Below are 12,385 nucleotides of genomic sequence, written 5' to 3' on the forward strand. Positions count from 1 at the left end.
AGATTTTTGATCTGTTGTCGGTGTTACGCCTTGCATGTCATAAAGGCGGTTTAGGTCTTTTGCATGTATATCTGGTGCTTTTTGCTGCTTCTCATATAGGAGTGGCACAAAATATAACAGAATCAAGTCACTAATATTTAGAGGGATTCGCGTAAGTGCAATATTAACTAACGCAGCAGCATCCACGGTCGTAACGTAGCAGCATCCACATCGATAATGACTTTAAGGTATTTTATTGCTTCTTGTGACAATATTTCAAACCTACCAATTATAAGTTGCATATTCTTGCTTTGCTTTCTTATCAGTATTGCTTCTGTTTTACGAGCTGCCAACTACGAGCTGTAACGACAATTTTAGTTTGTTGGTTTTGCCGTTGTACAGAGGTCATTGCAAATTATTTTTTAATTCTGGAAGTCAAAGTCAAGAAATTTGTGCTTTAAAACCATTTTACTTTCTTGAAAATTTAAACTTAATAACTTCTAGCTAATAATATATACAAATCAGGTCAAAGAATTATCTGTGTTGGTTTTGATGATGTAGCGGATCGGTATTTGCTATTGATAGTTAGTGAAGTAATGGCAATAACGGTTCCTTGATTATCGTAATTTTATGATGTAATCACTATTTTATTATCCTCTTGATGTAAAACGATGCTTTCCTGGTAAATATTATTGCTGGCGGATGTATTTTCGATTTGATGTAATTTAGAAAATCTAGACTAACTATCATTTATCACAGTTAGGATGCATAACTGCTTTAACTTTGACACTACATTTTACTGGTCCTGACATTGATCTTACGATACTACTAGTCGAGATGTATGACCATCCTGACGTTGACTCTACGATAGATAGAAATGAACAGGGTAAACAGGGTGACCCGAAAATTGCTTAATCCACCCCGAGGTTTTTGCGACACTGCAGACGATAAGTATCCACCCCATTCTAGATAAACACCCTTTGAACTTCAGATGCAAATCGTCGCTTTGTTGCTCGATTACAACATCAATGATGGTTTCTTGGAGAAGCGTTGACGTACGCCCTTAACAGCTAAGCTGCACGATGGCTTGGTAAGTCTCACATGGGCCACTTTAGTTTTTTTAACGCTTATTCGTAGACATAGACTGCGTGGCGATTTTTAGAGCCTCTGCTCTGCTCTTGAACGTTCTGCGTTCACCTCTTTTAAGCTCAGTAAATTTCGGGGTTTTCAAAGTGATGTTACTAGGCCGGACTTTTAGGAGAACACATTGCCGGTGTCGAAAGCAGAAGATTCAGCGGTGTTTGTTGGTACGTTCACCGTTTCTGCTAACGGATGACGACGATGTTCTATACGGGTCCATTTTGACGCACACTGTAGCGCTGTTAAGAGCATTTGCTGGCACGTGCTCGATGTCCAATGGATCCGTAATAGGATCATTTGGTGGTGATGCCGAAAAAGATACATCAAGTTCGTTAAAATTATTAATTAAATTATTCATAGAAAAGTTAGTTTATTCGGGATTGACAGGACACCCACGACATAGCCCGTTTGTATTGGAAAATCTGATTGAAACTGGAGGTCGACTGGTATCTAGAGTTAGCATATTAAAGACCAACTATCCATAGCTATTTATCTTTTCATCACAAGAGATTAATCTCAAATCTCTTACTGTTCCACCTTGGATTTGAACATTTATTTAAGACGGTTTTGCTTGCGTTCGTCCGATTGCGTTTAGGCAGCATCACTAGTTGAGACATGACCAATTAGGTTATGTCTTGGCTCCCTCCTCTTTAACCTCTTGATTGCAAACATGCAACTTCCGTAAGCCCCTGTCACGCAAATTTGCGTCGCCGACGACTGCCTTGTCTCCATGCGGTCGTTTAATCCTTGACACATTTCCAATGAGCTCACCTTGCGTCCCTTTTAAAGTACTATACCAGATCGAAGATTAAGCTCGACCTCTCCAAGTTTCTATAGCGAGATCGCCTCAGAGGCTTTGACACCTCTAAATCTTAGGTTCACAAATTCTCCGATTCAGATTGTTTCTAAGCTGAAATATTTTGGCATTGTATTATACTCATAATACAACTTTATCCCTTACGTTAACTATGTCATCCGTAACGCGCGGTTCAGACACACAATTCAAAAATGCACTTCGAAGACGCAACTAATTTAGATTAGATTAGATTTTTAAAATAGGTTGGGAACTTGTCACCGCGTCACTGCAGCCTTTGAGGATTATTGTGACATACCCACTTCAGTTCCATAGACGAGTAGCAGTTAAGAATGAGTCTGGCAAGACTATGACAGTGACACAAAATATGTTCTGCTGTTTCCTCTTCTTCGCAACAAAGTCTGCTGCTGTCGTCTCTAGTAATACCTAGATTCGATAGATGTTTTTTAACTCCGCAGTGCTCAGTAAGGAATCCTGTGATAAGTCGGATACCACTTCTGTTCAGCATAAGTAGCTTCCTAGTTTTGGCTTTTGATCGAAACGGCATGAATTCTTTGGCTTGTCTGCAGGCAATTGTATTATCCCAATCAGTCTGAGTTACTCTTTCCAGCCATTCATTAGTTTTAAGTTTGAAAAAGCTCCACGAAGTACCGCAGAATGGTTGTGGCCCAATATAATATGAGGCTGCCCCTTTACTCGCTTGTTCATCTGCTTTTCCGTTTCCCTCAAATCCGCTGTGCCCTGGAATCCATATTAAGTGGACTCTGTTCCTTTCAGCAAGGTCTTTGAGAAGTAGAAGGCATTCCCATACTATTTTTGAGGTTACTCGAGGTGAGCGTAGTGCCAGGAGTGCCGATTTACTGTCAGAAAAGATATAAATGTTTTTCCTGTGACAGGTTTTCCTTTATATATCCTGAGACATAGTTCAATTGCGTGTACTTCAGCCTGAAAAACTGAGTTTTCTTTACTCATACTCGCAAATATTTTCTCTTTAGGTTTTACTCCGTATACTCCCGCACCCACTCTTTCCATCGTTTTGGAGCCATCTGTGTACCATAGATGATAGTCTCCAGCGAATGGAGGTATGTTCCGTTCCCATTCATTTCTGTCTGGTATTAATATTAGGAACTTTTGGTGGAAGTTGAATTTAGGTAAGCAAATGTCAGATATGATGATGTTTAGTCCTTCCTCTCTTTGCATTTCCTTACCTAACAGGGAGTTACCGAATAATCTCGTTGATTGATTGCTGTCAACTGTAGCTTGGTAATAAAAGTCATTGCTTTCTCATTGAGCCTCAATGCAACCTCTAGGGCTACTGTCGGGGTAGTTCTCATCGCACCACTTGTCATTATGCAGACTAATCTCTGCAGCTTACGAAGCTTGTCTAACACAGTTTTCTGCTGAGCTTTTTTGTACTAGATGGATGACCCATAAGTAACAATTGGCCTAGCAATAGATGTGTACATCCAAAGGCTGAGTTTTGGATTAAGGCCCCAGTGCTTACCAATGAGGTTTCTGCTGGTCCATAATGCCTCTCTGGCTCTTCATTTAATATTGTCTACATGAGAATTCCACGTCAATTTCTTGTCCAGAATCATTTCCAGGTACTTTACCTAGGTAACGGCTGATAGCTCTTCTCCATTCAGGAATGGGTTATTGAAAAGTGCTCTTTTCTCCTTGTGAAGACAACCATACTTGTTTTTTTTTGGATTTACATTTAATCCTACTTCTCTGCACCATCTAGCTACGATATTTAAGGCTTGCTGGAGTCGATGTGAGATCATGTCTTCATATTTACCCCTGACAAGTATGACTATATCGTCAGCATAGTCTTCTACCTCGAAATGTTTGGCACTGAGTCGATGCAAGAGCTCGTCCACTGTAATTGACCACAGGAGTGGGGATAATACACCCCCTTGTGGGCATCCTCTTGCAGTATGTGCTTTTATTTCGGCATTGCCCAGAATGGATTTAACCACCTCATTTCTTAGGACATTGTTTATCCATGTGCGTGTCGTACCATAGACTCCTCTGTCATGGAGGCATCTTTCGATATGTGAGTGATCAGTACTGATAGACGCTTCCTCAATATCAAGAAAGCAACCCACCGCAAATTCTTTGCAGCCTACAGACTTACAGAGTAATGCATGTGTGGTTGATTTATATTTTTGGTAGGCATACTGGTTGACGTGGAGTGGATTTATAGATAATTACTCTTCTCTTATATATTATTCTCTTTCCACTATCTTCTCCATTATTTTTAGAAGAAATGAAGTCAAACTTATAGGCCTATGGGATTTAGGAAGTTCGCTAGGTTTACCTCCTCCTTTAGGTAAGTATTTGACTATTGCTTCTTTCCAATTAGTGGGAATGATTCACATCGCCAGCCCAGCTCTAAAGATATTAATTAGGTAGGGCATAAGGTGCGTTAGTCTCTTTTGTAGGAGTGCTGGAAATAATCCGTTTGCTCCACGGGCTTTGAAAGGCGAGAATGAGTTGATCGCCCTGAAGGTTATCACTGAAGGTTAATTTTGCCTTCAGTGAAGATTTTACGGACAGTCTTCCAGTCATTGTTTCTGGGCCTTTTGGACACCAGGGAACAGAGCTGGGAATTTGATTGGTCGTAAATTGTAGATCCCGGAAAGTGTACTTCTGTTAGAAGTATAAGTGATTCTTTGCAGTCGTTGGTATAAAGACCATCCGGTCGTTTCAGAAGCCCAATGGGATTAGTGTGGCTTTTCGAGATGACTCTATGGATTTTAGCGCTACTACTTAAGTTTTGAATCTCTGAGCAGAAGCTTCTCCATGATTCTCTTTTTGCCCTTCTAATTTCTTTATTGTATAGAAAAAATATATCTTGACGATATAGTCATACCCATTCACCGTTAGTTTTTGCCTTGTTGAAGAGCCTCCGGGATTTGACTCTTAGCTTGGCTAACGTTTTATTCCACCATGGTGCACTTCTGTTGCCGGTCTTATTTTTCACCGGATAGGCCCCATGGAAAGCATTTATAATAGTTGTGCTTAAGGCAGCATCAGCTATTTCTAAGTCATGAATGTTGTTTATCTTATGGTTATTATTGATCTCGTCGGTATGTAGACCCCACTCTGTGGCCCAAGGCACCCTAGACGATTCCGCTACTTTCATATTTAGATCAATATCAAATCTAATCTGACGATGATCAGACATGGATGTTTCTGCTGTAACATTCCAGTTTTTGATAAAATGTTTTATAAATTGTGTAGCTAGGGTGATGTCTAGTCGCTCATCTCTGATTCTGTTTATAAAAGCGGGCATTTTGCCCGTATTCAAAATATTTAGGTTGTTACCTGTCATAAATTCAAATAGACACTCACCTCTTTTATTAATATTAGTGCTGCCACAAATCGTGTGGTGTGTATTAGCGTCACTTCCAACGATGAGTTGTTTCTTGCTTTTTACACTGTAGTCCACTAGTCCTTTCAGTGATAGGAAGTCCAGGTCTTGGGAGTCTCCAGGTAGGTAAGATGAGCAAACAATGAGCTCTGTCTTACTTACTGGGGTGTCCACAGAAACAATAGTTGTTACTTGGACCTTGTTGGTGTGCTGTGGAATAATAAAAGCATTAATATCATCCCTTACCACAATACAAGCACAAGGTCGACCATGGCTGGCATGATCGTACAGTAACTTACCTTTTATACCCTTTATCTGGTTCTCATATACATATGGCTTCTGGATAAAGGCTAGGTCAATCTTTTCAGATAGAAATCGCTGTGTCAACACCGCCGTAGCAGCTTTGGCGTGATGAAGATTAATTGTATCGTCCCTTACCGTTCCGCATCCACTTGGGCAATTTTGTCCCATAAGTGGGTGCTTCCTGTCGAGGGTATCTGGATGCTGGTTTCTTTGGCCCTTCTTCAAGTCCTTTACACTGGAGACTGGTGTACTACCCTGCTGTTTTGAGGAGCTGGGTCCGACCTCAGTTCGGGTGCTGTGTAACCTTTACCGTCTCACTTGGCTTATCTGCCTGTGCTTTTGAGGTATTGGGTCTATCGTGTGAAGTTCAGGTACAGCTTCCCTGCCTGACCGACTATCCAATTCTTGGATTTCTCATCCACCGAGATCGTAATGGTTTCCCCACCATTCTTGTCTTTCTCAGTCCTGAGAATCCTCCACGATGACGTGCAAATTCCACCATTTTGTTTCTCCAAGCGGGACATCAAAATTTCCGGTGGTAGCACAGCAGAGGGTGGAATAAATGTGATGCACATAAAGGTTTTGGGCATCTCTCCGCCCTGAAACACTTTTAAATAAGCATCCGGGAATGGTTTGAGTGTTGGTATACAGGCAGTCAGCTAGTACCTTGCTTCACCATTGCAGCATGTTAATGAGAGCCATCCATCTCTGTTAACACTGGTGACACTGGCCATCCCTAATCATGGCGTTGATTCGTCTTTTCTGAGCCTCGATGAAGTATTCCGCCTTCTTTCTGGTCTCTTTGTTGCCGTCACCTGAGTTCACCATGCTCTGGGTGTTAACATTAGACGCACCGCCATCACGGTCACCTGTGTTCATAGGACTCTGGGTGGCAGTCACCGGTGAGGTGTTCCCACAGCTTGATAACTTTGGTCTCTGAGCAGGTAGCTTCAGATCATCTGGATCCTGAATCTTGAGTGATGCTTCAAACCTCTGTTCAAAATTTCCTCCAACCTTCGTTGGTGAACGGAGTAATGCTTCTTCCTCTGTCTCTGTAATTATATTGTTAATAGGTAAATTTAAATTTTTTCCATATATATTGTTTAATAGAAGGGGAGATACAGTCACCCAAAGCAGAGCCCCATACTTTGAGAAGGCATTAATTAAAAATTAATTAAAACAGGAGAGCGCCCGGTATCCTAAGTTTTTTTACTATAGGACTGGATGCATCCTTCCAGCCAATCATCCTCGGCGTAACAGTCTAGCTAAGATTTGGGGGTTTAGTCGGGTACCGTACACACTAGATAGCTACACATACGTATATATTAAGACAGTTTTTTTTTTGTTTCTTCCGTTTATTATACAACTGCCAAGATTTAGCATTTAGTATACATTTTTACATAATGGAACTTTAAGTAATAATTCAAAAACATGAGTGAGCTATTAATAGTGGATAAAAAGAAAAAGAAAACTTTCCTTTAAATTAAATTAAATATTATAAAATAATTAAAATTAATGGATGGATGATATAATAAATGAGTCAATTAAATAGACTGCTATGAAGTTACTATGAATATATTAGTTAGATTATTATAGTATTACTTATATTATTATAGTATTATGGAAATAAGCTTTTCCATCTTCTGTTATATGGGGCTGCGTCATTAGGTAGCTGCCTCATTTTGGGTTAGGATGGAAAAGTAATCTGTCTGTGTACTTTTTACTATTTTTTCGGGTAACATCTGCAACGAAGGGTATCTTTAGATCGCGATGAATGTCATAGTTTGAGATGCACCATTCAGCGTTGATGATAGTTTTAAGTATTTTTGATTGTAGTCTTTGCAGTATTTGAATGTTGTATTTGCATGCTGTGCCCCATATTTCGGCTCCACATTTTCATATTGGAGCGATTACTGTTTTATATACTTGTAGTTTATTTTCCACTGTTAGTTTTGATTTCGAGCAGAATAGCCAGTACAATTGTCCAAAGCGACGCTTAATTTCATTGCTTTTAGCTTTAATTTGGTCTTTCCAAGTTAATCTGCTATCTATAGTAATGCCAAGGTAATTTGCCTTCGTGTGTGTGAAGACTTCGACATTGTTAATTTTTATACGTTTTAGGTCATATTCTTTATTCGTGTAGATAACAGAACCTGTTTGCTTGTATTTATTTGAACTCCCCATTTGTCGAATCATTCGAGCGTTGCGTTTAGGTAATTCTGCAAGTTGTCTGTGGATATATTAAAATTTTTATTAGCTGCAATTAGGGCTGTATCGTCTGCAAAAGTTGCTATCAAACTTTGAGGATCAGAAGGTATTGGGACATCAGCCGTGTATAGCAAGTAGAGTAATGGACCTAGTACGCTTTCTTGGGGCACACCAGCTATCATTTGTTTACGTTCGGAGATTGAGTCTTTATACTTCACATAAAAGTATCTATTTTGTAGATAGCTCTTAAGTAGGAGGTAAAAGTTTGTTGGAAGAAGCTCTGATAGTTTAGTTAGCAGACCTCCATGCCAAACGCTGTCAAAAGCCTTTGCGACATCTAGATATACCGCCGAGGAAAATTGTTTTGTGTCAATATCACTAGTTATTTTATTAACAACTCTGTGAACTTGTTGTATAGTTGAATACTTTTTCCGAAAGCCGAATTGATGGTCAGGTATGAGTTTTTCTTTATGGAGAAACGGTTCTAGTCTTGATAAAATTATTTTTTCAAACAATTTTGACATAACTGGTAATAGGCTAATTGGTCTGTATGATTTTGTTACTCCTCTGTCATGGAGGCATCTTTCGATATGTGAGTGATCAGTACTGATAGACGCTTCCTCAATATCAAGAAAGCAACCCACCGCAAATTCTTTGCAGCCTACAGACTTACAGAGTAATGCATGTGTGGTTGATTTATATTTTTGGTAGGCATACTGGTTGACGTGGAGTGGATTTATAGATAATTACTCTTCTCTTATATATTATTCTCTTTCCACTATCTTCTCCATTATTTTTAGAAGAAATGAAGTCAAACTTATAGGCCTATGGGATTTAGGAAGTTCGCTAGGTTTACCTCCTCCTTTAGGTAAGTATTTGACTATTGCTTCTTTCCAATTAGTGGGAATGATTCACATCGCCAGCCCAGCTCTAAAGATATTAATTAGGTAGGGCATAAGGTGCGTTAGTCTCTTTTGTAGGAGTGCTGGAAATAATCCGTTTGCTCCACGGGCTTTGAAAGGCGAGAATGAGTTGATCGCCCTGAAGGTTATCACTGAAGGTTAATTTTGCCTTCAGTGAAGATTTTACGGACAGTCTTCCAGTCATTGTTTCTGGGCCTTTTGGACACCAGGGAACAGAGCTGGGAATTTGATTGCTCGTAAATTGTAGATCCTGGAAAGTGTACTTCTGTTAGAAGTATAAGTGATTCTTTGCAGTCGTTGGTATAAAGACCATCCGGTCGTTTCAGAAGCCCAATGGGATTAGTGTGGCTTTTCGAGATGACTCTATGGATTTTAGCGCTACTACTTAAGTTTTGAATCTCTGAGCAGAAGCTTCTCCATGATTCTCTTTTTGCCCTTCTAATTTCTTTATTGTATAGAAAAAATATATCTTGACGATATAGTCATACCCATTCACCGTTAGTTTTTGCCTTGTTGAAGAGCCTCCGGGATTTGACTCTTAGCTTGGCTAACGTTTTATTCCACCATGGTGCACTTCTGTTGCCGGTCTTATTTTTCACCGGATAGGCCCCATGGAAAGCATTTATAATAGTTGTGCTTAAGGCAGCATCAGCTATTTCTAAGTCATGAATGTTGTTTATCTTATGGTTATTATTGATCTCGTCGGTATGTAGACCCCACTCTGTGGCCCAAGGCACCCTAGACGATTCCGCTACTTTCATATTTAGATCAATATCAAATCTAATCTGACGATGATCAGACATGGATGTTTCTGCTGTAACATTCCAGTTTTTGATAAAATGTTTTATAAATTGTGTAGCTAGGGTGATGTCTAGTCGCTCATCTCTGATTCTGTTTATAAAAGCGGGCATTTTGCCCGTATTCAAAATATTTAGGTTGTTACCTGTCATAAATTCAAATAGACACTCACCTCTTTTATTAATATTAGTGCTGCCACAAATCGTGTGGTGTGTATTAGCGTCACTTCCAACGATGAGTTGTTTCTTGCTTTTTACACTGTAGTCCACTAGTCCTTTCAGTGATAGGAAGTCCAGGTCTTGGGAGTCTCCAGGTAGGTAAGATGAGCAAACAATGAGCTCTGTCTTACTTACTGGGGTGTCCACAGAAACAATAGTTGTTACTTGGACCTTGTTGGTGTGCTGTGGAATAATAAAAGCATTAATATCATCCCTTACCACAATACAAGCACAAGGTCGACCATGGCTGGCATGATCGTACAGTAACTTACCTTTTATACCCTTTATCTGGTTCTCATATACATATGGCTTCTGGATAAAGGCTAGGTCAATCTTTTCAGATAGAAATCGCTGTGTCAACACCGCCGTAGCAGCTTTGGCGTGATGAAGATTAATTGTATCGTCCCTTACCGTTCCGCATCCACTTGGGCAATTTTGTCCCATAAGTGGGTGCTTCCTGTCGAGGGTATCTGGATGCTGGTTTCTTTGGCCCTTCTTCAAGTCCTTTACACTGGAGACTGGTGTACTACCCTGCTGTTTTGAGGAGCTGGGTCCGACCTCAGTTCGGGTGCTGTGTAACCTTTACCGTCTCACTTGGCTTATCTGCCTGTGCTTTTGAGGTATTGGGTCTATCGTGTGAAGTTCAGGTACAGCTTCCCTGCCTGACCGACTATCCAATTCTTGGATTTCTCATCCACCGAGATCGTAATGGTTTCCCCACCATTCTTGTCTTTCTCAGTCCTGAGAATCCTCCACGATGACGTGCAAATTCCACCATTTTGTTTCTCCAAGCGGGACATCAAAATTTCCGGTGGTAGCACAGCAGAGGGTGGAATAAATGTGATGCACATAAAGGTTTTGGACATCTCTCCGCCCTGAAACACTTTTAAATAAGCATCCGGGAATGGTTTGAGTGTTGGTATACAGGCAGTCAGCTAGTACCTTGCTTCACCATTGCAGCATGTTAATGAGAGCCATCCATCTCTGTTAACACTGGTGACACTGGCCATCCCTAATCATGGCGTTGATTCGTCTTTTCTGAGCCTCGATGAAGTATTCCGCCTTCTTTCTGGTCTCTTTGTTGCCGTCACCTGAGTTCACCATGCTCTGGGTGTTAACATTAGACGCACCGCCATCACGGTCACCTGTGTTCATAGGACTCTGGGTGGCAGTCACCGGTGAGGTGTTCCCACAGCTTGATAACTTTGGTCTCTGAGCAGGTAGCTTCAGATCATCTGGATCCTGAATCTTGAGTGATGCTTCAAGCCTCTGTTCAAAATTTCCTCCAACCTTCGTTGGTGAACGGAGTAATGCTTCTTCCTCTGTCTCTGTAATTATATTGTTAATAGGTAAATTTAAATTTTTTTCCATATATATTGTTTAATAGAAGGGGAGATACAGTCACCCAAAGCAGAGCCCCATACTTTGAGAAGGCATTAATTAAAAATTAATTAAAACAGGAGAGCGCCCGGTATCGTAAGTTTTTTACTATAGGACTGGATGCATCCTTCCAGCCAATCATCCTCGGCGTAACAGTCTAGCTAAGATTTGGGGGTTTAGTCGGGTACCGTACACACTAGATAGCTACACATACGTATATATTAAGACAGTTTTTTTTTTGTTTCTTCCGTTTATTATACAACTGCCAAGATTTAGCATTTAGTATACATTTTTACATAATGGAACTTTAAGTAATAATTCAAAAACATGAGTGAGCTATTAATAGTGGATAAAAAGAAAAAGAAAACTTTCCTTTAAATTGAATTAAATATTATAAAATAATTAAAATTAATGGATGGATGATATAATAAATGAGTCAATTAAATAGACTGCTATGAAGTTACTATGAATATATTAGTTAGATTATTATAGTATTACTTATATTATTATAGTATTATGGAAATAAGCTTTTCCATCTTCTGTTATATGGGGCTGCGTCATTAGGTAGCTGCCTCATTTTGGGTTAGGATGGAAAAGTAATCTGTCTGTGTACTTTTTACTATTTTTTCGGGTAACATCTGCAACGAAGGGTATCTTTAGATCGCGATGAATGTCATAGTTTGAGATGCACCATTCAGCGTTGATGATAGTTTTAAGTATTTTTGATTGTAGTCTTTGCAGTATTTGAATGTTGTATTTGCATGCTGTGCCCCATATTTCGGCTCCACATTTTCATATTGGAGCGATTACTGTTTTATATACTTGTAGTTTATTTTCCACTGTTAGTTTTGATTTCGAGCAGAATAGCCAGTACAATTGTCCAAAGCGACGCTTAATTTCATCGCTTTTAGCTTTAATTTGGTCTTTCCAAGTTAATCTGCTATCTATAGTAATGCCAAGGTAATTTGCCTTCGTGTGTGTGAAGACTTCGACATTGTTAATTTTTATACGTTTTAGGTCATATTCTTTATTCGTGTAGATAACAGAACCTGTTTGCTTGTATTTATTTGAACTCCCCATTTGTCGAATCATTCGAGCGTTGCGTTTAGGTAATTCTGCAAGTTGTCTGTGGATATATTAAAATTTTTATTAGCTGCAATTAGGGCTGTATCGTCTGCAAAAGTTGCTATCAAACTTTGAGGATCAGAAGGTATTGGGACATCAGCCGTGTATAGCAAGTAGAGTA

Source organism: Teleopsis dalmanni, chromosome 1 (genome assembly GCF_002237135.1).
Source record: "Teleopsis dalmanni isolate 2A chromosome 1, ASM223713v2, whole genome shotgun sequence".
NCBI classification, from domain to species: Eukaryota; Metazoa; Arthropoda; class Insecta; order Diptera; family Diopsidae; genus Teleopsis; species Teleopsis dalmanni.